Here is an 11884-nt window from a genome sequence, read left to right as displayed (position 1 = left end):
TTAATGTCTTATATGTAACCTATATGATCATCGCTCATATTCGTGCACGTTAGTGAGAATCATGTATGCTCATAGTTTCTAGTATAAGGAGTTCCAGTTTACTTCGTGTTACAAATCATGTGCCATAAGTACAGAGACTTCAGACTCAAGTAATGCAACTCATGACTCATGCACTCATGTCATGCTTTACAGTATACTCAGCTCACATGACTCATGCTCTACTTCGAATGATCTACCAAACTCAGATTATGTCACGTATACCCTTAGTTTAGATCTCTTGGTTAAATCTATGGTGTTGATTCTCTATCCCTCAGGCCTCAATTATAGCGTCAATTCAGTAATTAATATTCAATAAATGACTCAGATAGTCCTGCAGAACCATGTATTTCAGCTATCAGTTACTTAGCCATCAGAATTTAGTATAAGTCTAAACCTCATTTATTGGTATTCGGCTATAAGAACCCAATATTTAGTTCCAGTATGAGTCCAATTGTAGTCTTAGTTATAATGTCAGCTCCAGTTCAGTAATCAAATCAGAAACTCAGTCCAGATCTAGGTTTGCTTGACCATAGCATACGGTTATTAGCTATTTAGTTATTAGTATTTTAGTACCTCAGTTTATAGAATGTTTTGGAATCATGTTATACGCTTGGTCTTGCATCCGTATGATAATACAGTTTTCACTCATTCACACTCAGTTATCTCAAGTTACCTAGTCAATCATTACCTTCTATGCATAATGCTCTACAGTTTCAGTCCAGTTATTTAGACTAAGTACAGTTCAGTCTTACCTGCCCAGTATTCAGCTATCATCCATGCATTAAAACAGATAAGTTAGTATATTTATGCATTCTTTCTCAGCACCTATGTGAATAGTTTCAGTATTCTCAAGTGATGTGTTATACTAAGGCAGAGAGTATAGTGGAAGGAGTATTCTAGGGATATGTCTAAGCCTGAAAAATTTAGACGTAGTGCATAAGGCTTAGCCACTCTATTTTAGATAATGTTTCATAGGCATTTCCTCCTAGTATAAGAATCCCGGCCATATGGTAATCCCTTATTCAGTTGTCCTGCTTAGACCAGACCAAGATTTCCTTTCTCCCTACAGTCATTAAAATACTATAGAAAGAGTGTCATATAAATACTCTAGTCGAGTATAAGTTTTTAGTATGAGTTATTCTGCAAAGCCATCGATTCAATTTAGCAGTCAGAAAAATAAGTTCGTATGGTGTGGCTTTCCATTTTTCCATCTAGTTACACTATCCGAAGTCTTGTGAATGTAACTAATCAAAGATGGATCAACCAGGTAGTTGTGTGTCCAGCTTAGTTCATGTATCATGCCTTAGTTTCAGAATCCAGACATTCAGTCATGATTCAATTCGTAGATGCCTTATGCATCACCTCAGTTTCCTCATAGCTTAAAAAAAAATCAGCCCAGCATTCTTTAAGGGACATAGTGTCCCAAGGGGGAGATACACTATAATTCCCTGAACTTTCATGAAATAAACATGGCACTCTCTCTTCACGTAATGAACCCATTTAAGAGTAATGGGTACCCATAGGTTAACCCTCTATCTCCAATCTCAGCTATAAGCCACGAACTTAATGGCTCAGTTCAGTTCACGATAGTCAGTCTATGTCACACGTTATAGACTTAGTCATGTTCTCATATTCCTATTCATGCTTGTTCAGTAAAAGATCTCGAGTTGAGATTAAATAAAATTTAGTATTTTGAAAATCTCTCCCATGAAAGAAGTGAAGAGATTTGGAAAGAAGGGAAAACTCACTCCCTGATATGTTGGTCCCTTCAAAATTCTTAATCGCTTAGGCAAAGTAGCTTATGAGCTTGAATTGCCTTCAGATCTAGTATCAGTTCATCCAGTCTTCCATGTCTCTTTGTTCAAGAAGTGCATAGGTGACCCGGCAGTTGTCGTCCCTATTTAGAGCATAGATGTTTAGAATAGCCTCTCTTATGAAGAGATTCCTATCGAAATCCCAGAGTATCAGACTCGTAGAATAAGGAACAAAGAAGTCCCTCTAGTCAAAGGTCTTTGGCGAAATCAGTCATTGAGGGAGCGACTTAGAAAGAAGAAGAAGATATGCAAACCAAGTATCCTCACCTCTTTTCCTCCAACTCAAATCAAGTTCAAGGTAATAGTTCTCCTTAAACTTACTCAGTTTATATTAAGAATTCTATTACAACTTGGAAGGAAATGCCATTGCATATTCAGTCATGCATTCATATGTCAGTTTAGTTATATAATCATGCATCAGACATTCATTCTCATTATGAGAACCTTAGTTCATCAGAACACTAAGTCATGCATTAATGAATCAGTTACACATACATCAGATACGCATGTTCGGTATGATATATTCAGTTATCAATCATTTCAGTCATGAGATCATATTTTAGTTGTTCATGTTTAGTATGTCTCAATCCTTGCATTCTAGAAATATGTAGCCAGCGTAGGTTGAGACATCATAGCCTATTATATGAGGGTAGATGAGGTGGATTAATTTGTTATATGAGGTTTCCCACTGTTCTCACTAGATTTACCTATTATATGAGGGTTACTCACAGATTTTCCTTACCAGTGGCGCGGTATTGACACCCTTCCAATTAGGGTTACAAATTGAACCCTAACTTAGCTATTGTGTTATCTGGGGCATGTCGGTTAGATGAATACTTCCCACAGTTTCAGTTACAGATCAGGACTTTCAGAATAGTATGGAACTCAGCTAGTTTCATCAGAAACTAGACTATCAGATACAATCGCTCAGTGTTTGCTATTTCAGTTATACAGTTACAAGTATCTCATGTTATCAATACTCAGGCTCAGTAATCAAGTTATGACAAACTCAGTTATAGTTATTATGTATTCATGCATGTATTCTCACGTTCGTATTATTCAGTTAGTAAGTATAGTTCATGTATATGAACCCTTTGCATTCAGCCTACCACACATGCATACCAGCATATTCAAACATACTGACGTATTTTTGCTATGGTGTTTTATACCATAGGTTCAGAAGCACGAGCTTCAGAGCATCAATAGCATTTCAGTCTCTGCAGTCAGAGTTAGTAGTGAGTCCTCGTCCTTCGAGGATATAACCATTACTTTATTATCTCATTAATTAATTTATTTCAGTAGTTAGAGTTAGGTGGGGACATGTCCCATCAACTCCTTATTCAAGCAATTTAGAGGCTTTCAGACTAGCATATTCTAACAGTTATTTTAGTTTTTTTGGTATTGATATACCATATCTTTAAATGTTATGTTTTATCAGATCTTTGAACCCTATGGCCTTCCAACCTTTATTTATGCCTTTGTACAGTATATTATGCAGCGTACAGGTACAGATATTAGTCATGGTCTAGCTTATGATCCTTCAGGATTATGAGCACCGTGTGGCATTTCGGGTACCAAACTCGGGGCGTTACAAACTTGGTATCAGAGCCTAAGGTTTAATAGAGTGTTAGGAAGTCTGAAATTCGCATCTAGTAGAGTCTTGTGTATAGGTGTGTTGTGTGCCACATTTATGTATTGGAGGCTATAAGAAATTTTAGGAACAGTTTCCCTTCTTTTAGTATTTATGTCGTGCCAGCGAGTATTAGCTCAACTCTAACTCTCAGTCTAATCTATTTCTCTCTTTTGTTTGTAGATCATACCTTCCAAAAGGGCTAATGAAAGGAGAACCGAGAAACTGTCAGCACCACAGCCCATCCAGGCAGATTCCCTAGACGAGCATATCGCTCATGGTGAATTCAAAACTGACTCCCTTACTTTATCTTACTCAATAGTTGCTCAGAGAAATCAACAGGTTGTTGTCCCACCTAGGCATATAATTCATGCTCGGCAGAGTTAGGTAGGGGAATGTAGGGAGAAATAAAGAAAGAAAGAGAAAAAATAAGAAAGTTAGAATAGGAAGCTTCAATTTCAATCATCCTAAGTAAGAGGGTGGGAATTGTTCTCAGTTTTGCCCAAAGTCCTCAGCTCCAACTCCACCCCCAGTTAATGTCCCAGTACCTAAGTTCAAAAATAGTAACAGTGATAGGGCGCCATGCTCTAAGTTTCAAGGCAGTGTACCATTTGCCTAAACTAATCCTCTTTGCCAGACTTGTGGTAAGAACCAGAAGGGTATTTGCAGAGTTGGCAGTGATGTGTGTTTCGGCTGTCACAAGACTGTCCACAGAGTTAGAGATTTAATTAGCTTTCCAACGATACCAATTTCATCCAAATCCAGTATCAGAGTAAAAAGTTGTGAACGTTTTACCGAAAGCTGTCAGAACCGCCCAGGTGCGACGGGAAGGTTGACGGACCGTCGATCTAGTGACGGACCGTTGCCTACATTGTTACACACTAAATTTGGTACCTCCAATGCTACACGGTGCTTGTGACCCCGAAGGACCACAAGCTAACCCATGACAGATATATGTGTCTGTATACTGTATAATACAGAAACATGAAGTGAAAGGCCATAAGGTTCAAACTATAACATAATATCTGATAAAATATAACATCTGGAATAGGGTATAAATGCCCAAAAAAAACTGTCTAAACATAATGTAGTCTGAAAAACCTCTAAAATATAACTATCTGAATAAGAAGATGATGGGACATATCCCCAACTAACTCCAACTAATAAAGTAATTAATGAGATAATAAAGAAATAATTATGTCCTCGAAAGATGAGGACTCATGGCTAACTCTGACTGTGGAGATTGGAATGCTACTAATGCTATGGAGCTCCCGCTTCTGTACCTATGGTATAAGACACCATAGCACAAATACGTTAGTACTTTGGTTTGTAATGCCCCGAATCTAGTAACCGAAACTCTACACGGTGCTCATGACTCTGAGGGACCACAAGCTAACCCATGACTGATATCTGTTCCTGTATACTGCATGATATATTGTATAATGCAAAAAAATGAACTGAAAATCCATAAGGTTCAAACTATAACATAATATTCAAAAAATATAACATCTAGAATATGGTATAAATACCCAAAACAAAACTATCTAAACATACTGTAGTTTGAAAAGACTCTAAAACATAACTGTCTGAATAAGGGGATGATGGGACATATCCCTAACTAACTCTAACTAATAAACTAATTAGTATGATAAATAAAAAAATAATCATGTCCTCAAAAGATGAGGACTCACTGCTAACTTTGATTGCGGAGACTGGAATGTTACTGATGCTCTGGAGCTCGTGCTTCTAAACCTATGGTATAAGACACCATAGCGCAAATGCGTTAGTACTTTGAATGTACTGGTATACATGTGAGGTAGGCTGAATGCAAAAGGTTTACATGCATGATCTATACTAACTGACTGAATAATATGAACGTGAAAATACATGCATGACTATATAATAACTTTAACTAGGGTCATGATAATATGATTACTGAGTTGAGTACTGATACAATGAGATACTAATAATTATATAACTGAAATAACTAATACTGAGCGACTATATCTGATAGTCTAGTTTTTTATGGAACTAGCTGAGTTTTGCACTATTCTTAGTTGACTGTATCTGACAGCCCTGAATTCTATAATCGAAACTGTGGGAAGTAGTCATCTAACTGACATGCCCTTAATACGCCATTATGGTTGAGTTAGGGTCTAATCTGTAACCCCAATTGGAAGGGTTTCAATACTGCGCCACTGGTAAGGACAATCTGTGACTAACCCTCATATAATAGGTAACTCTAGTGAGAACGGTGGGAACCCTCATATAACAGATTAAGCCACCTCATTTATCCTCTTATAGCAGGCTATGATGTCTCAACTTATGTTGGATACATAATTCTGGAACACAAAGATTATTTTGAAGAATCACTCCTTTATATAACAGGTGAGTTCCCATCCTTGGGTTCACTCGGTGCTAATTCCTACTCCCATCTTAATAGACACTGAACATGATTAACTGAACTGGACTACACTGAATTTATGGAGTTTCGTTAACTGATGGAATATTATTGAGATTACTGAATTACTGAGCTTTCCTGAGTCTCATGACTGAATGAGTTCTATGGATCATGGCTTGACTGAGGATATTGTGAAAACATGACACTGGCTCTAGGCATACAGCTAACTTGTCGGGTATAAGTACCCCCAGGACTCGATAGAGGGAAACTCACAAGGAATGACATTCTCAAATACGTGACCAATATCAACAATCCATAACACAATAATTAGAGATATTTCATGGGTATGTGATTATCATAGCTTGGTACGTGAATAAGATAGCATGTATACATAGCATAATTTCGTAAGCTAACTCATGAGCAATCCAACAACAATTTCAATACATGAGAATAATAAGGATGTCATTTTGAACCTAAGGTTAAAGCATACATTGTCATTTGGGTCACAATTTAGCTGTAGTGCATAATTTCTATCCCTTTAGGCATTTTATTAAACACATTACATGCACAACTTAAGGCATAGGTGAAATCGTTAAATTTCACAAATCATAAACCACCCAAATTTATGAATTTTAATTTATATGCTAACATAGTTTTCATAATTTCATATAAGGATCCCAACATGGGAATCAAATAACAACCATCACAAAACTTGAGCAACCCACAACATAATAATCATGATTCATAATTTAAAATAGGGTTTTTGAGATTTATGGATGAAAAAAATTCGTAAATCGACACAACGCATACCTTAGTTCTTGATTTAGCGAAGATTGATGGAGAGATTTTCTTGAAATTGAATTCCCAATTGAAACCCTAGTTTGTTCTTCAGTGAAAATTAAGAGAAACTAGTATATTTTGGGTGAAGAATGGCTAAATCACGTGTTATTAAGTTTAAATAGGGGTGGAAAATTGATCCTTTTAACCCTGGACGCGTTTTTTAAAATTGATGAAAATTTCCTGACCTGGACCTCTGGTGCGACGTGGCACTATCGCATCATGTCACTGAAATTTAACAACTAGGAAATTGAGGGATGGCGCGACGCGGAGCCATCGCGTTGCCATTTTATTTGTGACCTGGAAGTTTGGCGCGATACGCCACTATCGCGGACCCCTGCTAAAATATAAAAAATGCCATTTTCTCTTGTGGCGCGGCGTGCCACTAACTAATATGGTGTTGTTTTATGATGGGAACTTGAAATAGTCATAACTTCTTACCCGGTTATCGGATTTAGGCGAATTTTATATCGATGAAAAGCTTATTGAATTTTCCACATGACAAAAAGTGAAAATCTTAAAAATTTTACGTGTAAATTCCTGGTCTGGAAAGATGATGGATTTCCTGAGCTAACTTCTTCTTACTGTCCTCCACATGAGCAACACTAACCATAGACAGTCTACTGAGAGAGTCGTCCACTACATTGGCCTTGCTCGGATAATAAAAGACACTCATGTCATAATCTTTCAAGAGCTATAACCACCTTTTCTGACGAAGATTGAGATCTTTCTAAGAAAAGACATATGGAAGACTCTTATGATCGGTGAACACATCTGCATGAACACCGTAAAATAATGCCTCCAAATTTTTAAGGAAAATACTATGGCTGCTAACTTAAGATCATGAGTAGGATAATTCTTCTCATGGGGTTTAAGCTGTCTGGAGGAGTAGGCTATGACCTTACCATACTGCATAAGGACATAACCCAAACCTATTCTGGATGCATCACAGTACACTACGAACCCATCTGGACCATCTGGAAGAGCTAAAACTGGGTGAGATGAGTCGAGTCTTTAACTCCTGAAAACTCTTCTCGCAAAGATCTAACCACTGAAACTTAACTTTTTTCTGAGTTAATTTGGAAAAAGGGGATGCAATAGAAAAAAATCCTTTAACAAACCGTCTGTAATAGCCAGCTAGACCCAAGAAACTCCTAACATTTGATGGAGAGATAGGACGAGTCCAGTTTTTTACTGCTTCGATCTTTTAAGGATCTACTCTAATCCCATCAACAGAAATGATATGACCAAGGAATGCTACTGACCTTAGCCAAAATTTACACTTACTGAATTTGGCGAATAGTTGATGATCTCTGAGAGTCTAAAGTACAATTCTGAGATGGTCTGCATGATCACGCTCACAGCGGGAATAGACCAGAATATCATCTATAAAGACTATGATGAATATGTCTAAGTACTACTTGAACACATGGTTCATCAAGTCCATAAAAGTTGCAGGGGAATTGGTAAGACCAAAGGACATGACTAGGAATTCGAAGTGACCATACCGAGTACGAAAAGTTATTTTCAGAATGTCACATTCTCTGACTCTGAGCAAATGGTGGCCTGATCTAAGGTCTATCTTATAGAAATAGTTGGCACCCTAACGTTGGTCAAATAAGTCATCAATTCTGGGAAGAGGATACTTGTTCTTGACCATGACTTTATTGAGTTAACGGTAATTAATACATATTCTGAGAGAATCGTCTTTCTTTTGTACAAATAAGACTGGTACATCCCACAGGGATACACTGGGTCTGATAAATCCCTTATCTAAGAGATCCTTCAATGGTTATTTCAGTCCTTTGAGTTCTGCAGGTGCCATTCTATATGGCAGAATAAATATAGGTTGAGTATCTGAAAGAAGATCAATGCCGAAGTCTATTTCCCTTTCGGGAGGAATTCCTGGAAGATCTTTGAAAAAGACATCTAAATATTCATTCACAACTGGAACTGATTCTAGACTGGGAGTTTCGGCTAGAATCCTTAACATGAACAAGATGATAGAAACATCCCTTAGATATCATTTTTCATGCCTGAATGTAGGAAATAAGCTGACCTCTAAAAACGGATACACTACCCTTCCACTTTAGGACAAGTTCATTCAAAAACTAAAACTGGATTATTGTGTTTCTGCATTTAACTATGGCATAGTAGGAATGAATCCAATCCATGCTGAGAATGATATCAAAATCAGTCATCTCTAATTTGACTAAGTCTACTAAGGTAACTTTCTGAAATATCATAACCGGGCAGTTCCTGTATACCCACCAGGCTATGATGGTTTTACCCACTGGGGTAGATACTGAAAAGGGCTCTGCTAGAATTTTGGGACTGACTCCGAAATCAACTATTATATAAGGAGTAACGAAAGACAGGGAAGAACCTGGATCTAGCAAAGCGTAAACATATACATGAAAGATCTGTAATGTAACAGTAACCACATCAGGAGAATTTTCTAGATCTTTCTAGGACTGGAGAGCATAGAGTCTGTTTGGGCGTTGCCCACTAGTAGCACTGGAAGTGGCATTCTGCTAATTTGGGCGATCGGACTGAGCTAAGGAACGATTCTACTGACCTCGAGGACCTGGATGAGGACGATCTCTGACTCTGTGGCCTGGTATGCCACATGCAAAACAAATACCACTTCCAGCTCTGCAAATACCTTGATGATACTTTCCATATGTCTAGCAAAGAGGATAGGTGCGGGCACTACTAACACTACCCTGAGACTTAGAGCCTAGAGCTCTATCTTTGTTACCCTCTCTAAACTTAGGAACTGGAGCACTGGCTGAGGAAGGAGTTGGAACTGATGACTTAGGATGAAACTGAGAACGATTTTCTCCTTTTGATTTAGGCTGAGTAAAGTTGAAACTACCTGTCCTTGCTCTCTTTCTCTGATTTTCCCTCATCTTAATATTTTACTTCTCTGTCTACTAAGCATGTGTCATAAGCTTGGCTATGTTCATGTCACTATTCAATATCATAGACCTACACTCATTGTCCATGCTATCATTTACCCCAGAAACAAACTTACTCATCTTGGCCCTGCTATCTGCAACCATATGAGGAGTATATCTAGCTAATTGAGTAAACTTAGGAGAATACTCTTTCACCATCATGTTTCCCTACCTAAGGTTGATAAATTCAAACACCTTAGCTTCTCTAAGCTCTAGGGGAAAGAACCTATCCAGGAAAGCAAAGGCAAACTCCTTCCACTCAATAGCCCCTACATCAACCGACCTCTCTGACTTTCACTGCTTGTACCAAGTGTGAGCAACATCCTACAACTGATATGCAGCTAGCTCAGCACTCTTAACAGCTGAAACCCCTATAACGTCAGTAACCTTCTGAACCTGATCAAAGAATTCCTGAGGATCTTCATCTGACTTAGACCTAAGAAAGGATGGAGGATTTATTCGGGTGAAGTCCCGAATCCTGGCTGCAGTAGAATTGGCCACTGGGTTGACCGAAATGATAGCTGTTTATTTATTCTAAGAAACAACTGACTGAGCAAGAGTAATGAATGCAGCTCTAAACTCTGCATAAGAAATATGTTCGCCCAAAGATTCTTTGGGCTGAGGGGCTGACTAATTCCTGTTTTTTCTTTTAGAAGGCATATTTTGTAGAAGAAAGGGAGAAATAAATTAGGCTGAGAGATTGACTTGATGTTATGCTCACTGGCACAACATGAATACTGAAAGAAGGAAAATTATTCCTAAAATATCTCATAGCCTCCTATACATAAATTAGCGCACAACACACCCATGTACAAAACCCTACTAGATGCGGCTTTCATACTTCCTAGGACTCTATTGAACCTTAGGCTCTGATACCAAGTTTGTAACACCCCAAATCTGGTACCCAAAATGGTACACGGTGCTCATGACCCCGAGGGACCACAAGCTAACCCATGACTGATATCTGTGCCAGTATACTGCATGATATACTGTATAATATGGAAACATGAACTGAAAGGCCATAAGGTTCAAACTGTAACATAATATCCGATAAAATATAACGTCTGGACTAGGGTATAAATGCCCAAAACAAAACTGTCTAAACATACTGTAGTCTAAAAAGCCTTTAAAACATAACTATCTGAATAAGGAGATGATGGGACATGTCCCAAACTAACCCCAACTAATAAACTAATTAATGAGATAAATAAAGAAATGATCATGTCCTCGAAAGATGAGGACTCACTGCTAACTCTGACTGCGGAGACTGAAATGCTACTGATGCTTTGGAGCTTATGCTTCTGAACCTATGGTATAAGACACCATAGCGCAAATATGCCAGTACTTTAAATGTACTGGTATAAATGTGAGGTAGTCTAAATGCAAAGGGTTTACATGCATGATCTATACTAAATGACTGAATAATATGAACGTAAGAATACATGCATGACTACATAATAACTATAACTAGGGTCGTGATAACATGATTATTGAGTCTGAGTACTGATAACAAGAGATATTGATAACAAGAGAAATTTTGTGTTCCATACTTATCTTCAGCGAAAAAGATAAGTATGGAACACAAAATTTCCAAAAAAACTCAACAAAGTTGGATTTCGAAGTAGGTTTTCAGCTCAAACACCTGTCACGGTCAGTCAGAGCTATTAACTGGAAAATGTATGTTTTTTCACTGTCCGCTTTAACCGTGTGATTTACCATTGTGGATTCCAAAGTATTCACCTCAAATTTATCGCAGAGTCATGCAAAACAGCAGACACTAGACTAGTAATGCACAAAAAACCATATACAGTAGAGCAGACAATAAGCCCAAACCCCAAGGAGAGAATCACTTTTCCCTCGCTTAGTCAATTTTACCATCTGGACTTTTCCTTTATTCGCTCTCCCACTCACTCACTAACTCCACTTTACGAATTCTCCTTCCCAAATGCAAAAATGCTTCTCAATCTTCGCCGGATGAAACTTGTTCTTCCTCCAACTTGTATGTAGCTGTGTGAATTGAATAATTTAACTATCTAGCTCTAACTGTTCCTTGCTGGATATGAGGAGATTACATTTTTGTCAGATTCAGGGGATTATTCTGAACTATTAGGATCTTTGATTTCTCAGTTTGGTAAATTAACTCCTTTCTTCATAATAGGCTTATTTGGTTTTACTAGTAACTTCTTTTTTGGGGGATTTTTTT

At 37.8% G+C, this 11884-nt stretch overlaps 1 protein-coding gene across 6 annotated transcripts in view; it reads left to right on the top strand.

Moving 5' to 3' along the window:
* The first annotated feature begins 11268 nt into the window (after positions 1-11268).
* The window catches only part of LOC107873344 (SNF2 domain-containing protein CLASSY 1), an 11482-nt gene continuing 10866 nt past the window's right edge, over positions 11269-11884 (top strand). For 2 of the 6 annotated variants that reach the window (XM_047414784.1, XM_047414783.1), the window contains exon 1: positions 11333-11812. The gene's annotated coding sequence lies outside the window, so the exon portion shown is untranslated. Of the gene's footprint in view, positions 11813-11884 lie in introns of all 6 variants that reach the window. The other 4 variants (XM_016720157.2, XM_016720156.2, XM_016720155.2 and 1 more) reach the window with 3 other exon arrangements.

This window comes from Capsicum annuum, chromosome 6, assembly GCF_002878395.1.
Source record: "Capsicum annuum cultivar UCD-10X-F1 chromosome 6, UCD10Xv1.1, whole genome shotgun sequence".
NCBI lineage: Eukaryota > Viridiplantae > Streptophyta > Magnoliopsida > Solanales > Solanaceae > Capsicum > Capsicum annuum.
The sequence above is the reverse complement of the archived record's forward strand: the minus strand, read 5'-3'. Positions and strand labels throughout refer to the sequence as shown.